Genomic DNA, 27,269 nt, shown 5'->3' on the forward strand with positions numbered 1-27,269 from the left:
ATAGCCTTAGGCCCCTTTCACACGGGCAAGTTTTCCGCACAGGTGCAATACGTGAAGTGAACGCATTGCACCCGCACTGAATCCGGACCCATTCACTACAATGGGGCTGTGCAAATGAGCGGTGATTTTCACGCATCACTTGTGCGTTGTGTGATAATAGCGGCATGTTCTATATTCTGCGTTTTTTGCGCAACGAATAGAAATGAATGGGGCTGCGTGAAAATCACAAGCATCTGCAAGCAAGTGCATATGTGGTGCAATTTTCACGCATGGTTGCTAGGAGATGATAGGGATGAAAGCAACCCCGGACCCCATTAAAGTCTATTCACTATTTTATTTTCCCTTATAACATGGTTATAAGAGAAAATAAATAGCATTCTTAATACAGAATACTTGCTAAAATGTGGATTGAGGGGTTAAAAAATAAAAAAAATGTACTTACCTTATCCAATTGATTGCGCAGCTGGCATCGTCTTCTTGCTTCTTCTTTCAGGACCTGCAAAAGGACCTTTGATGATGTAATCGCGCTCGCCACTTGGTGAGCGAGGTGACATCAGCGCAGGTCCTGCTGAATGAAGATAGAAACCCGAACTTCAGTGAAGAAGTCTGGGTTCGGGTCTGGGTACCACATTCAGTTTTTTATCATGCGCGTGCAAAATGCATTGCACTCACGTGGAAAAAACTGAATATTGGCACGCAATCGCAGTCAAGACTGCAATTGTGTGCCTACTCGCGTGGTTTTCCCACAATGCACACGCGACGCATCTGGAGCAAATCTGGGACGCCCGTGTCAAAGAGGCCTTATGAGGGCTTATTTTTTGCAGGACAAGTTGTACTTTCTTATGGCACCATTTACGGTTGCATACCATGTAGTAGGGAGCGGTAAAAAATTCCAAATGGGGTAGAATTGGGAAAAAATTCAATACTGATAAATGTTTATTTTTTATTTTTTTTACACTGTACACTATGCGGTAAAATTGACCTGTTATCTTCATTCTTCAGGTCAGTACGGTTCCAACGATACCACACTTGTATAATTTTTCTTGCGTTTTAATACAGAAAAAATAATGTAAACCTTTGAGGGAAAAACTTTTTTTTTCATAACCATATTCTGACCCCTATAACTTTTTTGTAGCTATGTGTATTTTTGATCACTTTTTCTAAAAAAATTATTGGGTAGTTGAAGTGACAAAAAAACGGCAAATTGGCTGTTTTTATTTTTTTTCCCGCTATGCAATTTGCTGTATGCCATTAATATTGTTATATTTTAATAGTATGGGCATTTTTGCATGCGCCGATACCCATGATGTTTATTTTTTTTATTGGTTAAGTATTTTTAGTTTTATTTTAAGGAAGGGGGGGAGGTGATTTGAACTTTTAGGTTTTTTTACTTTTTTTTTTTTTACTTTTTTTTAAGTCACCTTGGGTGACAATAACTGGCAATCATTCGATTGCCCATAGCAGGGCTGGCCAACCTGCGGCTCTCCAGCTGTTGTAAAACTACATTTCCCACCATGCCCTGCTGTAGGCTGATAGCTGTAAGCAGTCTAGGCATGCTGGGAGTTGTAGTTTTGCAACAGCTGAAGAGCCTCAGGTTGGCCAGCCCTGGCCCATAGTATTTAGTGATGGCTAAATAGCCATCATTGAAGACTTCATTTGCACTATATCAATGCAAGGCTGCCACCTAGTGGCCTGTATTGATATATACATCTAATTGACTCTGAAGACTGCTTGAGGTAACAGGTAGCGCAAGGTAACAGGTGAAAGGTAAGATGTATGCAATCAGCCTTATGGCTGATCGCATACATGTGCCGCGGGTCTCTGCTATTTAAAATAGAAGAGACCCCGCGGCTAAGGCGCCCGCTGCATGCGCGAGCAGGCGCCATGTTTAGGGATTGGACCCATGATGTACAGCTACGTCATGGGTCCTTAAAGGGTTAATATTTGGTACAGATGCCTTTGTTTGCAATAACAGAGGTAAAACATTTCCTGTAGTTCTTCCCCAGTTTTGCACACACTGCAACAGGTATTTTGGCCTACTCCTCAACACAGATCTCCTCTGGATCTGTCAGGTTTCGGGAATGTCGCTGAGCAACACAGAGTTTCAGCTCCCTCCAAAGATGTTCCATTGGATTTAGGTCTGGAGACTGGCTAGGCCACTCCAGAACCTTGATATGCTTTTTACGGAGCTACTCCTTGGTTATCCTGGCTGTGTGCTTCGGGTCGTTGTCATGTTGGAAGACCCAGCCACGACCCATCTTCAATGCTCTGACTGAAGGAAGGAGGTTGTTGCTCAAAATCTCACAATAAATGGCCCCATTCATCCTCTCCTTAATACAGTGCAGTCGTCCTGTCCCCTTCGCAGAAAAGCACTCCCAAAGCATGATGTTACCACCCCCATGCTTCACAGTAGGGATGGTGTTCTTGGGATGCAACTCATCCTTCTTTTTCCTCCAAACACGATGAGTGAAGTTTACACCAAAAAGTTCTACTTTGGTCTCATATGATCACATATATGATCTCCTATGCCTCTTCTGGATCATCCAGATGGTCATTGGCAAACTTCAGACGGGCCTAGACATGTGATGACTTGAGCAGGGGAACCTTCCATGCAATGCATGATTTGAAACCATGACGGTGTAGTGTTCTACCGACAGTGACCTTTGAAACTGTGGTCCAGCTCTCTTCATATCATTGACCAGCTTCTCACTTGTAGTTCTGGGCTGATTCCTCACCTTTCTTATCATCAGTGATACCGCACATGGAGCCACAGTCCGAGGGAGACTTGCATGGAGCCACAGTCCGAGGGAGACTGACAGTCGTCTTTAGCCTCTTCCGTTTTCTAACAATTGCTCCAACGGTTGATCTATTTTCACCAAGCTGATTGGCAATTGCCCCGTAGTCCTTTCCAGCCTTGTGGAGGTCCACAATTTTGTCTCTGGTGTCTTTTGACAGCTCTTTGGTAGTTGGCGTCTGACTGACTGTTGGGTGGACAGGGGTCTTTAAAGAGCTCAGACAGGTGCTATTACGTTAGTTTAATGAGTGGAGTAGAGGTGGACTTTTTAAAGGCACAGTAACAGGTCTTTAAGTGACAGAATTCTTGCTGTTTCTCATGTGTTCAAATACTTATGTTCAGCAGTTCAAGACAAATACATTCTTTAAAAATCATACAATGTGATTTCCTGAATTTATTTTTTTAATTCTCTCTCTCAGTGTCAGAATGCAGCTATAATGTGAATTTCAGGACCCTCCATGATTTCTAAGTGGGATAACTTGCAAAATCGCAGGGTGTTCAAACACTTCTGTTCCTCACTGTATATGCACTTGATGTGCTTGTGTAATACATCATATAAATTGCTGCCTTTAGGTCGTATTACTTTTTTGCAGGATAAATTATCTCAGAAATGTTTCTGCAGAGGCAGCTTTAAGCAGTAAAATTAGATGGCATTAGGCATGTCAGTACCCACATAATTGTGTTTATTACCCTTATTTTCAGATTTTCCTACCAGATATGCATGGATTGTACATCATTCATATCCCAGACACGTGTCATGGTTATTTTGTCCTCTATACAGATCAAAACCAATTACTAGGTGATATTCTCAATCATAATTATGGCTTGAAGTCTTTGCAAGGGTTTTTGTACTAGATTGCTTTTCATAGCTGATACATGCAGGGGGGAGAGATATTTAAGATAACTCACACCACTATGAACATGAATAAAATGTACTGTATTAACTCATTGAAAAATATGGAGTTAGTTATTTGGTAGTAGACATAGAAAGAAAGCCTTGTACAAGATCAATGCCTATGTCCACCAAAAGTCTAAAAACATTGGTGTGGCCAGGGGGTTTCCAGGCTAGGTCATTAAAGGGGTTTTCCAAGATTTTTTTGGTGATGACCTATCCTCAGGATAGGTCATCAGTATGAGATCGGTGGGGGTCCGACAATCATGGCCTTCTCTCTGCTTTTCCTAGGCCAGTGATGTCACGTTTATCAGTCACGCGGCCTAGGAGCAGCTCAGCCCTATTCAAGTGAATGGGGCTGTGCTGTGATACCAAGCACAGACGCTATACGGCGTGGTGCTCAATGACACTTTTATGTGGAGAGGGTTGTTGTTCCCATGCCTCTTTGGCCACGTCCAAGAGACCGCGAGAGTGTCTGCCAAATAGCAGTTCAAAGGACGAGAACCCAGTAAAGTCCTGGGGTACCTCTCGCACTGCGAACATGAGATAGGGCAAAAGGAGGTCCCAGTCCTTCCCATCTTTAGACACTACCTTTTTCAACATATTTTTTAATGTTTGGTTAAACCGTTCTACCAGACCATCCGTTTGCAGATGGTTAACGGATGTTCGTAGTTGTTTTATGTGCAGCAACTTACAGAGTTCCCTCATCACCTTGGACATAAAAGGGGTCCCTTGGTCGGTCAGAACCTCTTTAGGTAGTCCCACTCGGGAAAACATCTCCATTAACTCTATAGCTATGTGTTTTGCTGAGGTATATCGCAGTGGCACCGCCTCCAGGTACCGAGTGGCGTAGTCTAGAGTGACTAAGATGTGTTGATGCCCTCTGGCGGACTTCGGTACTGGGCCTATGAGGTCCATAGCTATTCGGTCAAATGGTACTTCGATAATCGGGAGAGGTACTAGGGGACTACGGAAATGTGGCTGAGGGCTAGTTTTCTGGCAGGTCGGGCAAGACTTACAAAACTTTTCCACTTCTTTGAATATGCTGGGCCAGTAAAACTGCTGTAGAATACGATCCTGAGTTTTCTGCAGCCCCAGGTGACCCCCGAGAACGTGTTGGTGGGCTAGATGTAACACAAGCTTGCGATAAGACTTGGGGACCACCAACTGTTCATTAGGCTCACCCCGTAGTTGGTTTACCCGATACAACATATCCTGATGAACCACAAAACAGGGAAACACTGACTCTGCCCCAGGTTGTTGTGGTTCACCATCTACTATTAACACATTTTCCCAGGCGCAGGATAGGGTTGGGTCCCAACGTTAGGCGGAACCAAAATTATCCCCGGAGACATTGAGATCTGCCAATCCAGGACCCGGCTGCAAATTCTCCTCGTCTCCCATCATCACACTTAGCGGGGTTGTCACCCCTACCGCTGGCCCTTTGGCCTTGGGTTCCCAGGGTTCTGGCCCCACCCCGGAGCAAGACCACTATGCTGGGGTTACCCCTGTCTCATGGGTATCAGTCACTCTCATAGCAGGCCACAGTGCCGGGAAGCCCGGGAAGTCTCTCCCTATTATAAGTTCGTAGTGTAAATTTTGGGCAACTGCCACTTCTTGAGTCCATCTGCCAGCCCCTGTGGTTAGAGACACCAGGGCGGTGGGATAGTCTTTTAAGTCTCCATGGATGCACATGACCCCGACTTTCTGGCCAGTATACTCCGCTGACCGTACCAGGGGAGCCCTTACTACGGACACCAGACTCCCTGAGTCCAGCAGAGCCTTGGCTGGAGTGTCTCCTACCTCCACCTGGCACAGGTGGTTTAGAGTTTTTGGGGTACCTGCTGCACACAGCTTCCTGGCATATAGCGACTGACGGTAGCCATAGTTAGTATCTATGGGTTCAACCTGATGGGGACAGTCAGCTCTTACATGGCCCGGCTCCTGACACCGCCAGCAGGCTATCGGAGCCAGGTCTGATGAGGGTACACCCTCTGGGTTTGGTTGGTACAAGTCGCCGGGTCTGGTATGGAGATTTACGGGGTTTGACTGCCCCTCTCCCAAAAGAACCCCCTGTAACAGTCTAAGTAGCCTCGTAGCGCTCCACCAGGTCCACCATTTCTAGGGCGTTGCCAGGAGACACCTGGCCGATCCAGTGCTGGAGAGGGGGTGGCAGAGTCCTCCAGAACATATCAGCCAATAGTCTATCCAGCATAGCCGTGGGACTCAGCACATCAGGCTGTAGCAACTTTTGCAAGACGTGGAGAAAGTCATAATACTGGGTCCTCGCAGGCTCAGCCGGCATAAACCCCCACTGATGTACCCCCTGGGCCCGGACCAACACATTCACCCCCAGTCTTGCCAAAATCTCACCCTTTACTTTTTGGTAGTCGTCCGCTTGATCATCCGGCAAGTCGAAATACATCCGCTGGGAATCGGATGCCAGGAATGGAGCGACGATCTCAGCCCACTGGTCACGGGGTAGCTTTTCCCTGATGGCCACTTTCTCCTACATCGCCAGGTAGGTTTCGATGTCGTCTGCGGGGGTCATCTTAGGAATCGCGGCACGGACTACTTTCCGGGCATCATGGACACTCGGGGTTGCTCCTGCTGTCTGCAAAGTCATCACATGTTATAGCAGCAACTGGTTAGTCTCCTGCTGCTTCTTATTAGCCTCGCTTTGCTGCGGGTTTGTCTCTCGCTGCTGCAGATTAGCCTCCATGAGGGCCTTCACAACAGCCTCCATTTTGTCGTGGATGTCACGGAACCATGAACCAGACGTACAACAAGAGATAAATGAAAATAAGAAGGCTTTATTGAAAATAAAGCTGTAAAGCAAAAGTCCAAACGGATGGTGAAACCGAGCAGAGTCTTTGCGAAGCCAGAGGTCAGGAACCAGAAGGGTAGTCAGACGAAGCCAGGATCAGGAACCAGCAGGGTAGTCAGACGAAGCCAGGATCAGGAACCAGCAGGGTAGTCAGACGAAGCCAGGATCAGGAACCAGCAGGGTAGTCAGACGAAGCCAGGATCAGGAACCAGTAGGGTAGTCAGACGAAGCCAGGATCAGGAACCAGCAGGGTAGTCAGACGAAGCCAGGATCAGGAACCAGAAGCAGCAGCAGTCTTAGAAGCATGTGAACACAAGAGGACCAAGCAAGGAACTGAAGCCACAGACCTCCTATATATATGAGCTAGGCATCCAGCTCCTCCCAGGGGAAGGAGGAGCCGCAGGGTGGAAGGCTACAAGAAACCCAGGACCCAAGATGGCCGCCAGCACATGTCAAACGAAGGAGAGCAGCAAGCAGGTAAGACCATGACAGTACCTCCCCCTCAAGGGCCCCTCCTCCGCGGAGCACAAAACGGTTTCTGAGGGAAGCGTGCGTGGAAGGCTCGGAGCAAGGCAGGAGCATGGACATCTGCGGAGGGAACCCAGGAACGCTCCTCTGGACCATAACCACGCCAATGGACCAAAAACTGCAACCGACCGCGGACCAGGCGTGAGTCCAGGATATTGCTCACCTCATATTCCTCACGATTGCCCACTTGGACCGGACGAGGCCGAGGAACCGAGGAAGTGAAACGATTACACACCAGTGGCTTCAACAGGGAGACATGAAACACGTTGGAGATCCGCATGCCAGGAGGAAGCGCAAGGGCATAGGCTACCGGGTTTACCCTGCGAAGCACTCGGAAGGGACCAACAAAGCGAGGCGCCAGCTTGGGAGTGGGCACTCGAAGGTTGAGGTTGCGGGTGGACAACCATACACGGTCTCCGACCTGGTAGGAAGGAGCAGGCGCTCGTCTGCGATCAGCCTGGAATCTCTGGCGCTGCACAGAGACCTCAAGGGACTTCTGGATCTGTACCCAAGAAGCACGTAGGACGGAAAGGTGATCCTCCACAGCCGGAATATCCTGGCGAGAGAATACCTCCGGTAACACGGCAGGTTGGAACCCATAATTGGCCATGAAGGGAGACGTCCCAGAGGAAGAGTTCACCGCCGTGTTCCTGGCAAACTCAGCCCAAGGCAGGAGGTCAACCCAATTGTCTTGGTGATCGGAGACATAGCAACGAAGGAATTGCTCCAAGGCCTGATTGGATCGTTCTGCGGCCCCATTGGACTGAGGGTGGTAGGCCGAGGAGAAGGAGAGATGAATCCCCAACTGGGAGCAAAAGGCGCGCCAGAACCTGGACACAAACTGACTCCCCCGATCCGACACAATCTCCTTAGGCAAACCGTGCAACCGGAAGACCTCCCTGGCAAAAATCGTGGCCAACTCTTGTGCAGAGGGTAACTTCTTGAGAGGAACACAGTGGCACATTTTGGAAAACCGATCCACAATCATGAGAATGACCGTATGGCCTCGGGATGCAGGGAGGTCCACAATGAAATCCATCCCCAGGTGTGACCATGGGCGCTCCCCGGTGGCTATGGGTTGCAGAAGGCCCAACGGAAGGTGCCGAGGGGACTTACTCTGGGCACAAACGGAGCATGCCGCTACATATGCGGCGATGTCGGAACGTAGGGAAGGCCACCAGAACAGACGTGAAACAGCCCAGGACAGCTGATTCTTTCCAGGATGCCCCGCGGTCTTGGAGTTATGGTAGGTTCGCAACAACCGAGTGCGCAACTCCTCAGGCACAAAACATCTGCCGTTGGGTCTCCCAGAGGGAGCACCAGATTGAGCCGCCAAAATCTGCTCACCCAGGGGAGAGGTCAGGCTGGTGCGAATGGCGGCCAGGATCTGATTCGGAGGTATGACCGAAGTCGGAATCGACTCCTCCCTGGACAGCTCGGAGTACTGCCGTGATAAGGCATCCGCCCTGATGTTCTTGGAACCGGGTAGGTAGGAGACCACGTAATTAAAACGTGACAAGAACAGAGCCCATCTGGCCTGACGTGGTGTCAATCTCTTGGCCTCAGAAAGGTAGGTCAGATTCTTGTGGTCCGTCAGGATGAGAACCGGAACCACCGAACCCTCGAGCAAGTGCCTCCATTCTTTAAGGGCCTGCACGATGGCCAATAACTCCCTGTCACCAATCTGATAGTTGCACTCCGCGGAAGACAGTTTCCGGGAGTAAAACCCACAAGGAAGCAGAGGACCCTCTGGTGTTCTACGCTGAGACAGAAGGGCGCCTACTCCCGTCTCAGACGCGTCCACCTCGAGGACAAAGGGCAACCCAGGGTTGGGATGCGACAGAATCGGAGCCGACACAAAGGCGGACTTTAGGGCCTCAAAAGCTCGGATGGCCTCGAGCGGCCAGACCTGGGAATTACTGCCCTTCCTGGTCAGATCCGTGAGAGGCTTGGCCAGCATGGAAAAGTCCCTGATGAACTTCCGATAATAATTGGCGAAGCCCAAAAAGCGCTGCAGGGAACGAAGACCACTGGGCTGGGGCCACTGTAAGACAGCCGAAACCTTCTCAGGATCCATGGAGAACCCCTCAGCGGAAATGATGTAACCTAAGAAGGTTACCTGGGATCGGTGAAATTCGCATTTCTCAAGCTTACCGAACAGCTTGTTCTCTCGTAACCGTTGCAACACTCGTCTGACATCCAGAATGTGGGCCTCCATGGATTCAGAATATACCAAGATGTCATCCAAATAGACTACCACACACTGCTGCAACAGGTCACGGAAAACATCGTTGATGAATTCCTGAAAGACTGCGGGCGCATTGCACAACCCAAAGGGCATAACCAAGGATTCGTAATGACCGGTCCTGGTGTTAAACGCGGTCTTCCACTCATCGCCCGCCTTGATCCTTACCAGGTTATATGCCGCCCTCAGGTCGAGTTTGGTAAAGACCGTGGCCCCTTTAAGGCGATCGAACAGCTCGGAAATCAAGGGTATCGGGTAAGCGTTCTTGATCGTGATGCGATTGAGACCCCTGTAATCGATGCAAGGCCTCAACTCACCGCCCTTCTTTTTCACAAAGAAAAATCCAGCCCCTGCCGGGGACGAAGATTTGCGAATGTGTCCGCGTGAAAGCGCCTCCCTCACGTACTCCTCCATGGCCTCATTCTCCGCTACCGACAGTGGATAGACTTTGCCACGAGGAGGAACGGCACCAGATTGTAACTCTATGGCACAATCGTATGGGCGGTGCGGAGGTAGGGCAACCGCGCGCACCTTATCGAATACATCCCGGTACTCCTCGTATTCAGGAGGCAACAGAGAGTCCGAGGAAGTACACAGCAACTTGACAGACCCATGGATGCAACTAGCCCCACACTGCGGTGACCACGAGAGGATCTCGACCGATCTCCAATCGAAAGTCGGATTATGCTTCTGGAGCCAGGGGTACCCCAAGACCACCGAGTAGTGTGGAGACGAAATAACCTGGAGGCAGACCGACTCTCTGTGAACGGCACCAATGGCTATCCCCACTGGAAGGGTCTCATGAGTCACGTGTGGCGGCAGAAGGGGTCTGCCGTCTATCGCCTCAAGAGCCAGTGGGGAACCTCGAGCCTGCAGAGGAATGGAATTGGCGGCAGCGAACACACTATCAATGAACAAACCACCAGCACCAGAGTCCACCAACGCCTGGGTCGTCACCGAGCCCCCGACCCAGGAGAGGACAACAGTGATCAGTGGTTTGTCAACACGGGAAACCGGGGACGAGGAGACTCCACCCAAGATCTGCCCCCGACAGGATCTCAGGGTACGAGCGTTTCCCGGACGGTTCGGACATGCCAACCGAAAATGCCCACCGAGACCACAGTACATGCATCGGCCCTCGCGTCTCCGGAGTGCCCTCTCCCCCTCTGACAGGCGAGCAAACCCCAGCTGCATGGGTTCACCCCCAGACAAGTCATCCCCAGGAGGCGTGGGAGGAGAGGGAGGCACGGGTGGGACAGCAAACGTAGGCACCAATCTGTTAGAAGACCTCCGCAGGTTCTCCTTAAAGGAAGGTCTCTCCCTGAGTCTGGTGTCAATCAAAATCAGGAAAGAAATAAGAGACTCGAGCTCAACTGGTAGGTCCTTAGCTGCAACCTCATCCTTCAAGGCATCCGAGAGACCATGAGAGAAAGCAGCGACCAGAGCCTCATTATTCCAGCCCACCTCTGCTGCCAGGGTACGAAACTCAATGGCGTATTCAGCTACGGATCGTGAACCCTGTCTGATGGACATAAGGAGCTTCGCAGCAGAGGCAGCACGAGCCGGCACATCGAATACCTTCCGAAGAGAAGCAACAAAACCGGAAAACTCGGCAACCACCGGATTGTTGTTCTCCCATAAAGGGCTGGCCCAGGCCAAGGCCTTGTCCGAGAGCAGCGAGATCAAGAAGCCCACCTTTGATCTCTCAGTAGGAAAGGCATGTGGCAGCAACTCGAAATAAATGCCCACCTGGTTAAGGAAACCTCGGCACTGAGTTGGCTCTCCCCCAAAGCGCTGTGGAAGAGGGGCAGAACCGGTCATACCCCGAAACACCGCAGGCGCAACAACAGGTGTCGGGGTAGACTCTGGCGCAACAACCGGAGCGGCAGTAGGAGCGAGCCCAGGAGCGACAACCGACCCATCGGCAACGGGAGCGAAATGAGCCGTGCGTTCAAGCAGGGTTTGCAACGCCACAGCGAACCGACCCAACAGGTGATCCTGCTGATCAAGTCTGGCAACCAGTGTGGGTAGCGAGGATGGCCCTGTACCGTCAGAATTCATGGCTTGGTCCTAATGTCACGGAACCATGAACCAGACGTACAACAAGAGATAAATGAAAATAAGAAGGCTTTATTGAAAATAAAGCTGTAAAGCAAAAGTCCAAACGGATGGTGAAACCGAGCAGAGTCTTTGCGAAGCCAGAGGTCAGGAACCAGAAGGGTAGTCAGACGAAGCCAGGATCAGGAACCAGCAGGGTAGTCAGACGAAGCCAGGATCAGGAACCAGCAGGGTAGTCAGACGAAGCCAGGATCAGGAACCAGCAGGGTAGTCAGACGAAGCCAGGATCAGGAACCAGCAGGGTAGTCAGACGAAGCCAGGATCAGGAACCAGCAGGGTAGTCAGACGAAGCCAGGATCAGGAACCAGCAGGGTAGTCAGACGAAGCCAGGATCAGGAACCAGAAGCAGCAGCAGTCTTAGAAGCATGTGAACACAAGAGGACCAAGCAAGGAACTGAAGCCACAGACCTCCTATATATATGAGCTAGGCATCCAGCTCCTCCCAGGGGAAGGAGGAGCCGCAGGGTGGAAGGCTACAAGAAACCCAGGACCCAAGATGGCCGCCAGCACATGTCAAACGAAGGAGAGCAGCAAGCAGGTAAGACCATGACAGTGGAGCACTGGTTGTAATACAGTTAATTTAAAGAGGACCTTTCATCGGTCCAAACATTGTGAACTAAATATCATGACATATACAGCGGCGCCCAGGGATCTCACTGCACTTACTATTATCCCTGGGCGCCGCTCCTTTCTCCCGTTATGTCCTCCGGTATGTTCGGGGACTTGGTTATAGTAGGTGGAGACTTAGTTATAGTAGGCGGAGTCTGCCCTTGTTCTGCTGGGCGTCTCCTTCTCCTAGGCTGTAGCGCTGGCCAATCGCAGCGCAGAGCTCACAGCCTGGGAGGTTTTTTCTCCCAGGCTGGGAGCTCTGCGATGCGATTGGCCAGCGCTACAGCCTAGGAGAAGGAGACGCCTAGCAGAACAAGGGCAGTCTCCTCCTACGATAACCAAGTCCCCGAACATACCAGAGGACATAACGGGAGAACGGAGCAGCGCCCAGGGATAATAGTAAGTGCAGTGAGATCCCTGGGCACCGCTGTATATGTCATGATACTTAGTTCACAATGTTTGGACCGATGAAAGGTCCTCTTTAATGTAAGACATACAACCGTGCCTGAAAAATGCAGAAACCAAAAATATAATCGTTCACGCTAGCCTCACTGCTCTTGCCGCATCCTCCACCAATTGTGGGGTTTCGCTCTGGTAGATATGGTAAGCGGGCGCAGTACAGAGGCAAAATAAAAGTTCTTAACTCAAAACGTCAGTGTTAATTCACACTTGAGGCAATTGCACAAAACAGCACGTAACTTTGTAGTCTTGGTGGTAATTCACATACAATAGAAAGTTGATATAACACAAGTCACCTTGCTGGCAGTTCTGCCTCCAGTAGTCCACAGCAGGCTTTAGGGAGCCTGTTTCCCCAGCATGCGGCTCTCAGCCCTCCAGCATGGCACAAAGCCTCAGATTCCAAAAACAGAGACCTTTCTGCTGAGCCCAGCTGCCTATTTAAGGACAGCCAGGTGCTGCCAAAACCCGGACTGGCACTTAAACTCCGGTCCGGTATTTGACCTCACCTGGCTGGAAACCAGCCCAGCCGCACATGCTGGGAGGAAAATACCTGCCTTGCCAGACACAACCCCCCACTGTGTCACAATATATATATATATATAGTGGGAATTCGCTCTGGTAGACAGAATAAGCGGACGCAGTATAAAGGGACCAACCAGTTCTTAACCCCTTCAGCCCCAGGCCTGTTTTCACCTTCCTGCCCAGGCCATTTATTGCTAATCTGACATGTCACTTTATGTGGTAATAACTTTTAAAAGCTTTTACTTATACAGGCCATTCTGAGATTGTTTTCTCATCACATATCGTACTTCATGACAGTGGTAAAAATTAGTAAAAAAAAACATTTTTATTCATAAAAAAATACCAAATGTACCAAGAATTTTGAAAAATTAGCAAATTTCCAAATTTCGATTTCTCTACTTTTATAATAGATAGTAATACCTCCAAAAATAGTAATTACTTTACATTTCACATATGTCTACTTCATGTTTGGATCATTTTTAAAAAAACATTTTATTCTTGGGGGACGTTAGAAGGCTTAGAAGTTTGGAAGCAAATCTTGAAATTTTTCGGAAAATTTACAAAAGTCACTTTTTGAGGACCAGCTTAGGTCTGAATTCACTTTGTGAGGCTTACATAATATAAACCACCCCAAAATTACCACATTTTAGAAACGACACCCCTCAAGGTATACAAAACAGATTTTACAAACTTTGTTAACCCTTTGGGTGTTCCACAGGAATTAATAGAAAATAGAGATGAAATTTCAGAATTTCACTTTTTTGGCAGATTTTACATTTTGATCCATTTTTTCCAGTAGCAAAGCAAGGGTTAACAGCAAAAAAAACCTCAATATTTATTACCCTGATTCTGCGGTTTACAGAAACACCCCCACATGTGATCGTAAACTGCTATATGGCCACACGGCAGGGCGCAGTAGGAAAGGAACGCCATATGGTTTTTGGAAGTCAGATTTAACTGAACTGGTTTTTAGATGCCATGTCCCATTTGAAGCCCCCCTGATGCACCCCTACAGTAGAAACTAAAAAAAGAGACCACATTTTGGAAACTACGGGATAAGGTGCCAGTTTTATTGGTACTATTTTGGGGTACATATGATTTTTAATTGCTCTATATTATGTTTTTTGTGAGGCAAGGTAACCAAAAAATGGATGTTTTGGCACAGTTTTAAATTTTTTATTTTTAACAACATTCATCTGACAGGTTAGATCATGCACTATTTTTATAGAGCAGGTTGTTACGGATGCAATGATATCAAATATGTCTACTTTCTATGATGTTTGTTTCAGTTTTACATAATAAAGCATTTTTGAAAACAAAAATTGTGTTTTTGTATCTCCATTTTCTGAACACCCTATTTTTTTTATTTTTCTGCCGATCGTCTTGTGCAGGGGTTCGTTTTTTGCAGGAAGAGTTGACGTTTTTATTGGTACCAATTACGGATACACATAGATTTTTTTATCATTCATTATTACACTTTATGGGGCAAAGTTTTGGCGCAGTTTTTATTTATTTATTTATTTTTACAGCGTTAACCTGAGGGATTAGGTCATGTGACGTTTTTATAGAGCAGAACATTACGGACGTGGTAATACCTAATATATCTACTTTTTCTTATTTATTTAAGTTTTACACAATAATATCATTTTTGAAACCGAAATAATGATATTTTAGTGTCTTCATTGTCTGAGAGTGATAGCTTTTTATTTTTTGACCGATTCTCTTAGGTAGGGTCTCATTTTTTGCGGGATGATGTGACGGTCTGATTGGTGCTATTTTGGGGGGCATACGCCTTTTTTATCACTTGCTGTTATAATTTTTGTGATGTAATGTGACAAAAATTGCATTTTTTTTACACTTTTTTTTATGGTGTTCCCCCGAGGGGTTAGGTCATGTGATATTTTTTATAGAGCTGGTTGCTACGGACGTGGCAATACCTAATATGCATACTTAATTTTTGTTCACTTTAGCACAATAGTAGCAGTTTTGAAACAAAAAATAATCATATTTTAGTGTCTCCATTGTCTGAGAGTGATAGCTTTTATTTTTTTTTGACCGATTCTCTTAGGTAGGGTCTAATTTTTTGCCGGATGAGGAGACGGTCTGATTGGTGCTATTTTAGGGGACATACGCCTTTTTGATCACTTGCTGTTGCAATTTTTGTGATGTAATGTGACAAAAATTGCATTTTTTTTACACTTTTTTAGTTTTTTTGACGGTGTTCACCTGAGGTCATGTGATATTTTTATAGAGCTGGTTGTTACGGACGTGGCGATACCTAATATGTATATTTTTTTTTATGTATTTCACTTTAGCACAATAATAGCAGTTTGAAACAAAAAAAAATTATGTTTTAGCGTCTCCATGTTCTATTGGTTTTTTTTTGGGGCGATTGTCTTAGGTAGGGGCTCATTTTTTGTAGGATGAGGTGACGGTTTTATTGATACCATTTTGTCGGCCTTTTTGATCGCTTGATGTTGCACTTTTTGTGATGTAAGGTGACAAAAATGTCTTTTTTTACACCGTTTTTATATATTCTTTATGGTGTTTATCGGACAGGGTGGATCATGTGATATATTTATAGAGCTGGTCGTTAGGGATACAGCAATACCTAATATGTGTGTTTTTTTTCTGTTTTTTATTATAAAATAAGGGGAAAGGGGCGTTTTTTTCTTTTTTTACTTTATTAATTTGATTACTTTATTAAGTTTATTAAAAACACTTTTTTTTAACTTTTTTTTCTTTACTTTATTTCTGATGTTGACTTTTGGGGGTCTGATCCCCTCTGCAATACATTACAATACATCTTGTATTGTAATGCATTGCCTGTTAGTGTATGACACTGAGTCATACACTAACAGGGTGCCTAGGAGAGCCAGCCTGAGGCTGGATCTCCTCGGTACCCGTAGAAGGCAGTTCCCGATGCCGTGCAAGGCATTGGGCAGCCTCTGCACGGCATCGGGAAAAATTAAAGGTTCCATTCTCCCCATACATTAAACCATTTATCCTCAGAATGTATTTGTTTGCATAAGATGTTTTCATACCCTTTAATCTGATTAACGAGATTTAACCATGTATTCATACTTGGAGTATTAGATGAGAACCAAGCCCGTGCTATCAGAAGCCTTGCCAAGAACATTATTTTAGCCAAAAGAATCCGTATGTACTTATGGCACCCTACCTTGGAAAAATCACCCAGGATCCAAGACTCTACCGTAAATGGGATCACCACTTTACATTTTTGAGTAATATAATTATGTATTGACCCCCAATTCTTTTAGTTCTGTACAAGTCCAAAGCATATGTAAATAATTGGCCTCAGGTGAATCACAACACCGTGGACAGTTAGAGGTGTTTCTTAACCACCTCAGCCCCCAGTGCTTAAACACCCTGAAAGACCAGGCCACTTTTTACACTTCTGACCTACACTACTTTCACCATTTATTGCTCGGTCATGCAACTTACCAACCAAATGAATTTTACCTCCTTTTCTTCTCACTAATAGAGCTTTCATTTGGTGGTATTTCATTGCTGCTGACATTTTTACTTTTTTTGTTAATAATCGAAATTTAACGATTTTTTTGCAAAAAAATTACATTTTTCACTTTCAGTTGTAAAATTTTGCAAAAAAAAACGACATCCATATATAAATTTTGCTCTAAATTTATTGTTCTACATGTCTTTGATAAAAAAAAAATGTTTGGGTAAAAAAAAAATGGTTTGGGTAAAAGTTATAGCGTTTACAAACTATGGTACAAAAATGTGAATTTCCGCTTTTTGAAGCAGCTCTGACTTTCTGAGCACCTGTCATGTTTCCTGAGGTTCTACAATGGCCAGACAGTACAAACACCCCACAAATGACCCCATTTCGGAAAGTACACACCCTAAGGTATTCGCTGATGGGCATAGTGAGTTCATAGAACTTTTTATTTTTTGTCACAAGTTAGCGGAAAATGATGATTTTTTTTTTTTTTTTTTTTTTCTTACAAAGTCTCATATTCCACTAACTTGTGACAAAAAATAAAAACTTCCATGAACTCACTATGCCCATCACGAAATACCTTGGGGTCTCTTCTTTCCAAAATGGGGTCACTTTTGGGGTAGTTATACTGCCCTGGCATTCTAGGGGCCCAAATGTGTGGTAAGGAGTTTGAAATCAAATTCTGTAAAAAATGACGAGTGAAATCCGAAAGGTGCTCTTTGGAATGTGGGCCCCTTTGCCCACCTAGGCTGCAAAAAAGTGTCACACATCTGGTATCTCCGTATTCAGTAGAAGTTGGGGAATGTGTTTTGGGGTGTCATTTTACATATACCCATGCTGGGTGAGATAAATATCTTGGTCAAATGCCAACTTTGTATAAAAAAATGGGAAAAGTTGTCTTTTGCCAAGATATTTCTCTCACCCAGCATGGGTATATGTAAAAAGACACCCCAAAACACATTCCCCAACTTCTCCTGAATACGGAGATACCAGATGTGTGACACTTTTTTGCAGCCTAGGTGGGCAAAGGGGCCCATATTCCAAAGAGCACCTTTCGGATTTCACTCGTCATTTTTTACAGAATTTGATTTCAAACTCCTTACCACACATTTGGGCCCCTAGAATGCCAGGGCAGTATAACTACCCCACAAGTGACCCCATTTTGGAAAGAAGAGACCCCAAGGTATTCGCTGATGGGCATAGTGAGTTCATGGAAGTTTTTATTTTTTGTCACAAGTTAGTGGAATATGAGACTTTGTATGAAAAAAAAAAAAAAAAAAAAAAAATCATCATTTTCCACTAACTTGTGACAAAAAATAAAAAATTCTAGGAACTCGCCATGCCCCTCACGGAATACCTTGGGGTGTCTTCTTTCCAAAATGGGGTCACTTGTGGGGTAGTTATACTGCCCTGGCATTTTCCAGGGGCCCTAATGTGTGGTAAGTAGGTAAATGACCAGTGAAATCCAAAAGGTGCTCTTTGGAATATGGGCCCCTTTGCCCACCTAGGCTGCAAAAAAGTGCAACACATGTGGTATCTCCGTACTCAGGAGAAGTTGGGGAATGTGTTTTGGGGTGTCTTTTTACATATACCCATGCTGGGTGAGAGAAATATCTTGGCAAAAGACAACTTTTCCCATTTTTTTATACAAAGTTGGCATTTGACCAAGATATTTATCTCACCCAGCATGGGTATATGTAAAATGACACCCCAAAACACATTCTCCACCTTCTCCTGAGTACGGAGATACCAGATGTGTGACACTTTTTTGCAGCCTAGGTGGGCAAAGGGGCCCATATTCCAAAGAGCACCTTTCGGATTTCACTCGTCATTTTTTACAGAATTTGATTTCAAACTCCTTACCACACATTTGGGCCCCTAAAATACCAGGGCATTATACCTACCCCACAAGTGACCCCATTTTAGAAAGAATAGACCCCAAGGTATTCGCTGATGGGCATAGTGAGTTCATGGAAGTTTTTATTTTTTGTCACAAGTTAGTGGAATATGAGACTTTGTATGGAAAAAAAAAAAAAAAATCATCATTTTCCACTAACTTGTGACAAAAAATAAAAAATTCTAGGAACTCGCCATGCCCCTCACGGAATACCTTGGGGTGTCTTCTTTCCAAAATGGGGTCACTTGTGGGGTAGTTATACTGCCCTGGCATTTTCCAGGGGCCCTAATGTGTGGTAAGTAGGTAAATGACCAGTGAAATCCGAAAGGTGCTCTTTGGAATATGGGCCCCTTTGCCCACCTAGGCTGCAAAAAAGTGTCACACATCTGGTATCTCCGTACTCGGGAGAAGGTGGGGAATGTGTTTTGGGGTGTCTTTTTACATATACCCATGCTGGGTGAGAGAAATATCTTGGCAAAAGACAACTTTTCCCATTTTTTTATACAAAGTTGGCATTTGACCAAGATATTTATCTCACCCAGCATGGGTATATGTAAAATGACACCCCAAAACACATTCCCCAACTTCTCCTGAGTACGGCGATACCAGATGTGTGACACTTTTTTGCAGCCTAGATGCGCAAAGGGGCCCAAATTCCTTTTAGGAGGGCATTTTTAGACATTTGGATACCAGACTTCTTCTCACGCTTTGGGGCCCCTAGAATGCCAGGGCAGTATAAATACCCCACATGTGACCCCATTTTGGAAAGAAGACACCCCAAGGTATTCAATGAGGGGCATGGCGAGTTCATAGAATTTTTTTTTTTTTGGCACAAGTTAGCGGAAATTGATATTTTTTATTTTTTTCTCACAAAGTCTCCCGTTCCGCTAACTTGGGACAAAAATTTCAATCTTTCATGGACTCAATATGCCCCTCACGGAATACCTGGGGGTGTCTTCTTTCCGAAATGGGGTCACATGTGGGGTATTTATACTGCCCTGGCATTCTAGGGGCCCTAAAGCGTGAGAAGAAGTCTGGAATATAAATGTCTAAAAAATTTTACGCATTTGGATTCCGTGAGGGGTATGGTGAGTTCATGTGAGATTTAATTTTTTGTCACAAGTTAGTGGAATATGAGACTTTGTAAGAAAAAAAAAAAATAATTCCGCTAACTTGGGCCAAAAAAATGTCTGAATGGAGCCTTACAGGGGGGTGATCAATGACAGGGGGGTGATCAATGACAGGGGGGTTGATCAATGACAGGGGGGTGATCAATGACAGGGGGGTGATCAATGACAGGGGGGGTGATCAATGACAGGGGGGGTGATCAATGACAGGGGGGGTGATCAATGACAGGGGGGGTGATCAATGACAGGGGGGGTGATCAATGACAGGGGGGGTGATCAATGACAGGGGGGGTGATCAATGACAGGGGGGGTGATCAATGACAGGGGGGTGATCAATGACAGGGGGGTGATCAGGGAGTCTATATGGGGTGATAACCACAGTCATTGATCACGCCCGTGTAAGGCTTCATTCAGACGTCCGTATGCGTTTTGCGGATCCGATCCATCTATCAGTGGATCCGTAAAAATCATGCGGACGTCTGAATGGAGCTTTACAGGGGGGTGATCAATGACAGGGGGGTAATCAATGACAGGGGGGTGATCAGGGAGTCTATATGGGGTGATCACCACAGTCATTGATCATGCCCCTGTAAGGCTTCATTCAGACGTCCGGATGCGTTTTGCGGATCCGATCCATCTATCAGTGGATCCGTAAAAATCATGCGGACATCTGAATGGAGCTTTACAGGGGTGTGATCAATGACAGGGGGGTAATCAATGACAGGGGGGTGATCAGGGAGTCTATATGGGGTGATAACCACAGTCATTGATCATGCCCCTGTAAGGCTTCATTCAGACGTCCGGATGCGTTTTGCGGATCCGATCCATCTATCAGTGGATCCGTAAAAATCATGCGGACATCTGAATGGAGCTTTACAGGGGGGTGATCAGGGAGTCTATATGGGGTGATCACCACAGTCATTGATCACGCTCCTGTAAGGCTTCATTCAGACGTCCGGATGCGTTTTGCGGATCCGATCCATCTATCAGTGGATCCGTAAAAATCATGCGGACGTCTGAATGGAGCTTTACAGGGGGGTAATCAATGACAGGGGGGTGATCAATGACAGGGGGGTGATCAGGGAGTCTATATGGGGTGATAACCACAGTCATTGATCACGCCCCTGTAAGGCTTCATTCAGACGTCCGGATGCGTTTTGCGGATCCGATCCATCTATCAGTGGATCCGTAAAAATCATGCGGACATCTGAATGGAGCTTTACAGGGGGGTGATCAGGGAGTCTATATGCGGTGATCACCACAGTCATTGATCATGCCCCTGTAAGGCTTCATTCAGACGACCGGATGCGTTTTGCGGATCCGATCCATCTATCAGTGGATCCGTAAAAATCATGCGGACATCTGAATGGAGCTTTACAGGGGGGTGATCAGGGAGTCTATATGGGGTGATCACCACAGTCATTGATCATGCCCCTGTAAGGCTTCATTCAGACGACCGGATGCGTTTTGCGGATCCGATCCATCTATCAGTGGATCCGTAAAAATCATGCGGACGTCTGAATGGAGCTTTACAGGGGGGTAATCAATGACAGGGGGGTGATCAATGACAGGGGGGTGATCAGGGAGTCTATATGGGGTGATAACCACAGTCATTGATCATGCCCCTGTAAGGCTTCATTCAGACGTCCGGATGCGTTTTGCGGATCCGATCCATCTATCAGTGGATCCGTAAAAATCATGCGGACATCTGAATGGAGCTTTACAGGGGGTTGATCAATGACAGGGGGGTAATCAATGACAGGGGGGTGATCAGGGAGTCTATATGGGGTGATCAGGGAGTCTATATGGGGTGATCAGGGGCTAATAAGGGGTTAATAAGTGACGGGGGGGGGTGTAGTGTAGTGTAGTGGTGCTTGGTGCTACTTTACTGAGCTACCTGTGTCCTCTGGTGGTCGATCCAAACAAAGGGGACCACCAGAGGACCGGGTAGCAGGTATATTAGACGCTGTTATCAAAACAGCGTCTAATATACCTGTTAGGGGTTAAAAAAAACACATCTCCAGCCTGCCAGCGAACGATCGCTGCTGGCAGGCTGGAGATCAACTCTCTTACCTTCCGTTCCTCCTGCGCGTTCACAGGAAATCTCGCGTCTCGCGAGATGACGCGTATATGCGTCCACTCGGAATGAATCAACCACCTCCAGGACGCGTCTGTGCGTACAGCGGTCCGGAGGTGGTTAAACCCCATTTATTAAGCCATAAAGGTGTAATTCTGTGTAAAATATTAAATTGAACAAATATATGATTAAAATTATGAGAAACTAATCCCACATTCACCAATATATTATCCCAATCATCCAATTGAATCATTGGGCAATCCCTTCTCCAGGCCCAGGAGACTGTAGATTAGTAAATCGTGCTTTAAGTAGATATTTATAACATTGAGAAATCTTAACCCTCTGTACCGGCTTTACTATTAAATCATGCAAAAATGTGGAGGTATCTATATAAAAAGGGGATTTATCTTTTATACTAGATAGTGCCGAATGTAACTGAAAATACCGAAACCAAGATAAATTGGATATATTTCCTCTTTGTGCTAACTCCAAAATAGAAAAAATATGCCCATTCCCAAACACCTGTGCAAGATAGCAAATATTATTCTTTTTCCAATACTGATCCCCAACCAATTCATCTAAGGCCTGTAAATAATAATTATGCCAAAGGGGCGTACAACAAAGGGATCCCTTTATTCCCAGCCAATCTCTAATGGTACTCCAGGACTTAGTAAATAGCTTCACAGCAACCCTATATTGCTGTTGGGGATTGATTAATTGGCCGGAATCCAGTAAAGCAAATATATTATCATGTGAAGAGTTCTTCACCAGAATTCTACAAAGTGGGTCTGATTGATAATACAGCCATGGCTGTGATGCTATAAAATAGTCCTTGAAACAGGGAAGATTTAATCCTCCCTGTTCCATCGGATTATAGAAATGCTCCAATTTTAAGCCTTACTCACTTTCTCCCTCAAAGTAGATCATTAATAATTATCTCAGTTTAAAATATTTATCTTCAATCCATACCTGAGGATTTACAATAGTTGGGGCAAAATCCCCATCTTCACCGGGGATATTCTATCGGCTCTAGATAACGGGAGTCAGAGCATATCTTTATTTTAGATCTCAATTTAGTTATCAATGGGATCAAATTTAGCTGTAAAAAATCTTCAATCTTAGAAGAAATGGTAATCCCCAAATATTCAATTGAATTAGAGATCCTCAAATTGCTAAAGAACTCCTCAGTAAGAGTTTCTAATCTATCTAAGGGCAAAAGAATGGTTTTAGACCAATTGATATCAAGGCCCGTAACTTCACCAAAAGAGTTAACAATTCAAATAACCCTCAAACGTGTAGTGTTAGTATGTTGTATGTAAAATAAAACATCATTGGCATATAAAGAAATACGATCTTCTCTTCCCGATGTCCCAAACCCTTCAATCCCAGGATCCTGCCTGACCCTAACAGCAAGGGACTCAATATAAATATAAAATAATAATAGAGAGAGTGGACATCCATGACAAGTGCCTCTCTCCAAGGAAATACACCTTGTAAGCATCTTATTAATATTCAACCTCGCCTTAGGGGATTTATACAAAAGCTTAACCATATTTATGAACTTAATACCAAATCCCATCTTCTCTAATACCCTCCAGAGGAATTTCCACTCCACCCTGTTAAAGGCCTTAGAGACATCCAAGGACAGGATAGAGCAAGAGGCCCCCCGGGAGGACTGAATATTGGCAAAAAGGTGGTGCAGATTATAATGAGTACCCTTATTAGGAATAAACCCATTCTGGTCAGGATATATAATAGATTAAATAACTTTAGACAACCTAGTAGTGAGAATCCTTGAAAAGAGCTTAACATCTGTATTTAGTAAAGAGATCGGCCTATATGAACCCATATCTAGAGGATCTTTGCCTTTTTTCAGTATTAATACTATTACCGGCTCTGTCATAGATCCTGGAAGACTACCGTCCTCTTTTGCCTTAGTAAATACCTTCAGGAGACGGGGAAAAACAACCTCCCTATATTTACGATAAAATTCATATGGGAATCCATCAGATCCTGGAGAAGAGTTTCCCGCACAAGCTTTCAAAGCAGCCTCTAGCTCTTGCAAGGAAAGGTCCACATCAAGGGATTATTTTTGAATATCTGTAAGGACTTTTCATCTGAAACACTATCTTCTGATTTGTACAGTTTTAAAAAGTACTTCACAAATGCCTCTTTAATGCATTCCTGATCCTGAATAATTGTGCCTTCAGAAGAACGAATACTAACTATCTCTTTTTTTGGATTCAGATTGGAGATCACCCTAGCCAGCATTTTCCCTGGGTGACCTGATTCAGAGAAATATTTTTGTCCCCTAAAAAAGCCTTTGCTGAGCCTTATGCAGAAGAAAGTCAGAAAGAGCCTGACTTGTCCTCTGCATAATTTCCCTAGTTTGTTCTGTGTTTTTACTGGAAAACTCATCCATACTAGCTACTTCTGCTTCTTGCAAATCTCTCTCTTTCTTAGCATAGCTTTTTCTTAAGTTGGAGATGTTACTAATAAACACCCCCTCATAAAGGCCTTAAATGCATCCCAAATGGGTCAATAGCTATATTTTTTTTTAAATTATAAAATCCTGCAGTTTTCGCACTTTACTGTAGGTACCTGCTTATCTGTCATTCTAATCCTACCTGTAATGATATCACCTCTGTGTATAGATACGACAGGATCCACCATTCACAATAGGTGATTGTCACATCTTATCTATTCTTTCCTTTTACAATGACCTCTGCACAGGTCACAGAGCATGCCTAGAAACTCTCCCATAGAAGTCAATGAGGTCCCCTCCTGACCATTGTGTCTATGGACCATGGGGCTGGCGTAAAGCAATAGCTCAGATAAGATTGCCGCCCCCATAATCATACTCAGAAAAGATAATAAAGAAATCTGCAATGAGAAATTAAAAACAGATTAGAAAAAAGGAGATGTGTCACTATCTAGTTTAAAATGGTAGATAACATTTTTAGAGACACATTTCCTTTAACCCCTTCCCGACACATGGCGTACTATTACGTCATGGAAGCCACTGCGTTCCCGCAATTTGACGTAATAGTACGTCATGGTGATCGGGCGGGCACTGGAGCGGTGCGCGTCGGATCACTGCAGGGGCCTGGAAGTCCCTGGTAGCCGGGCCCCTGCTGTATTCGCCGGCATCGCTGTAAAAGCCGATTCCGGCGGATTAACCCCTTCTATGCCGCAGTCCGCGCTGACCGCGACATAGAAGGGGCTTGTGCCGGGTGAGGGAGAGCATCGAGTCCCCGTGCTGCTGTGGCAGGGACTAAATGTGTCAGAAGGCAGCCCGATGCCGTGCAGAGGCTGCCCAATGCCTTGCACGGCATCGGGACCTGCCTCAGGCTGGGTCTCCTAGGCAACCTGTTAGTGTACTACTCATTGTAGTACGCGAACAGGCAATGGATTAAAATACAGATGTAATGCATTGCAGAGCAGGTCAGACCCCCAAAAGTGAACTTCATAAATAAAGTAAAGAAAAAAAAGTAAAAAAAAGATTTTTAAAATAAAATTAATAACGTTTTTAATTAAAAAAAGAAAAAAACGCCCCTTTCCCCTTAAAAAACTGAAAAAAACCCCACACATATTAAGTATCTCCACGTCTGTAATGACCGGTTCTATAAATATATCACATGATCCACCCTGTCCGAATAACACCATAAAAAAAATTAAATAGAAAAAGGTGTAAAAAAAAAATGCCATTTTTGCCACCATACATCACAAAAAGTGCAGCACCAAGCAATCAAAAAGGCGTATGTTCCACAAAATGGTATCAATAAAACCGTCACCTTATCCCGCAAAAAATGAACCCCTACCTAAGACAATCGCCCAAAAAAAAAAAAAAGCTTTCAGAAAATGGAGACACTAAAATATAATTTTTTTGTTTCAAAACTGCTATTATTGTGCTAAAGTGAAATCAGACCGCAAAAAATATAAGAGAATGGGTCAAAAAATAAAAAAAGCTATCACTCTCAGACAATGGAGACACTAAAATATGATTTTTTTTTGCTTCAAAACTGCTATTATTGTGTAAAACTTAAATAAATAAGAAAAAGTAGACATATTAGGTATTGCCACGTCCGTAACAATCTGCTCTATAAAAAAGTCACATGACCTAATCCCTCAGGTAAATGCTGTAAAAGTAAATAAATAAAAACTGCGCCAAAACGACCCCCATAAAGTGTAATAATCAATTATCAATAAATCATATGTACCCAAAAATGGTACCAATAAAAACATCAACTCTTCCTGCAAAAAACAAGCCCCTGCACAAGACGATCGGCAGAAAAAGAAAAAAATAGGGTGTTCAGAAAATGGAGATACAAAAACATAATTTTGTTTTCAAAAATGCTTTATTATGTAAAACTGAAACAAACAAACATAGAAAGTAGACATATTTGATATCACCTGCTCTATAAAAAATAGCACATAATCTAACCTGTCAGATGAATGTTGTTAAAAATATAAACGGTGCCAAAACATCCATTTTTTGGTTACCTTACCTCACAAAAAACATAATATAGAGCAATTAAAAATCATATGTACCCCAAAATAGTACCAATAAAACTGGCACCTTATCCCGTAGTTTCCAAAATGTGGTCACTTTTTTGAGTTTCTACTGTAGGGGTGCATCAGGGGGCTTCAAATGGGACATGGCATCTAAAAACCAGTTCAGCTAAATCTGCCTTCCAAAAACCATATGGAGTTCCTTTCCTTTTGCACCCTGCCATGTGGCCATATAGCAGTTTACGACCACATGTGGGGTGTTTCTGTAAATCGCAGAATCAGGGTAATAAATATTGAGTTTTGTTTGGATGTTAAAGGGTTGCTTTGCTACTGGAAAAAATGGATTAAAATGTAAAATCTGCCAAAAAAAAGTGAAATTTCTGAAATTTCATCTCCATTTTCCATTAATTCTTGTGAAAAACCTAAAGGGTACACGAAGTTTGTAAAATCAGTTTAGAATTTTTGGGTGGTTTCTGTTATGTAAGCCCCACAAAGTGATTTCAGACCTGAATTGGTCCTTAAAAAGTGGGTTTTGGAAATTTTCTGAAAAATTTCAAGATTTGCTTCTAAACTTCTAAGCCTTCTAACGTCCCCAAAAAATAAAATGTCATTTTCAAAATGATCCAAACATGAAGTAGACATATGGGAAATGTAAAGTAATAACTATTATATGAGGTATCACTATCTATTATAAAAGTAGAGAAATTTAAATTTGAACATTTGGGAATTTTTCTAAATTGTTGGTAAATTTGGGATTTTTTCACAAATAAAGATGAAATATATTTACTCAAATTTATGACTATCATGAAGTACAATGTGTCACGAGAAAACAATCTAAGAATGGCTTGGATAATTAAAAGTGTTCCAAAGCTATTACCATATAAAGTGACACATGTCAGATTTGCAAAAATTGGCCTGGGCAGAAGGGCGAAAACTGGGCCGGGGTAGAAACGGGCTAAGGTGTAACATATCAACCTCTGCGGTATTTTGTTTTCCAATGTAAAGTACTATTATTTATTTTAAATTTAGAGGTTTATCATTCATTAAAGGAATCTTTGATGCACATGGTTAGTGCAATCCGAGAATACATCAGAGCAGCCATGTAAAGTCCCATAGATTTTCCTGCCATTTTGTCAAGAGGTTATAGACCCGAGAACAATGAAGACGCCCAATCTACAGAT

General features: G+C 44.6%; 1 protein-coding gene across 1 annotated transcript in view; it reads left to right on the top strand.

Annotated features, from left to right (window-relative positions):
• CNMD (chondromodulin) overlaps nucleotides 1-27,269 on the top strand; it is a 94,311-nt gene that overhangs the window by 47,017 nt on the left and 20,025 nt on the right. The window lies entirely within an intron of this gene.

The sequence above is a fragment of the Bufo bufo genome, chromosome 3 (genome assembly GCF_905171765.1).
Source record: "Bufo bufo chromosome 3, aBufBuf1.1, whole genome shotgun sequence".
NCBI classification, from domain to species: domain Eukaryota; kingdom Metazoa; phylum Chordata; class Amphibia; order Anura; family Bufonidae; genus Bufo; species Bufo bufo.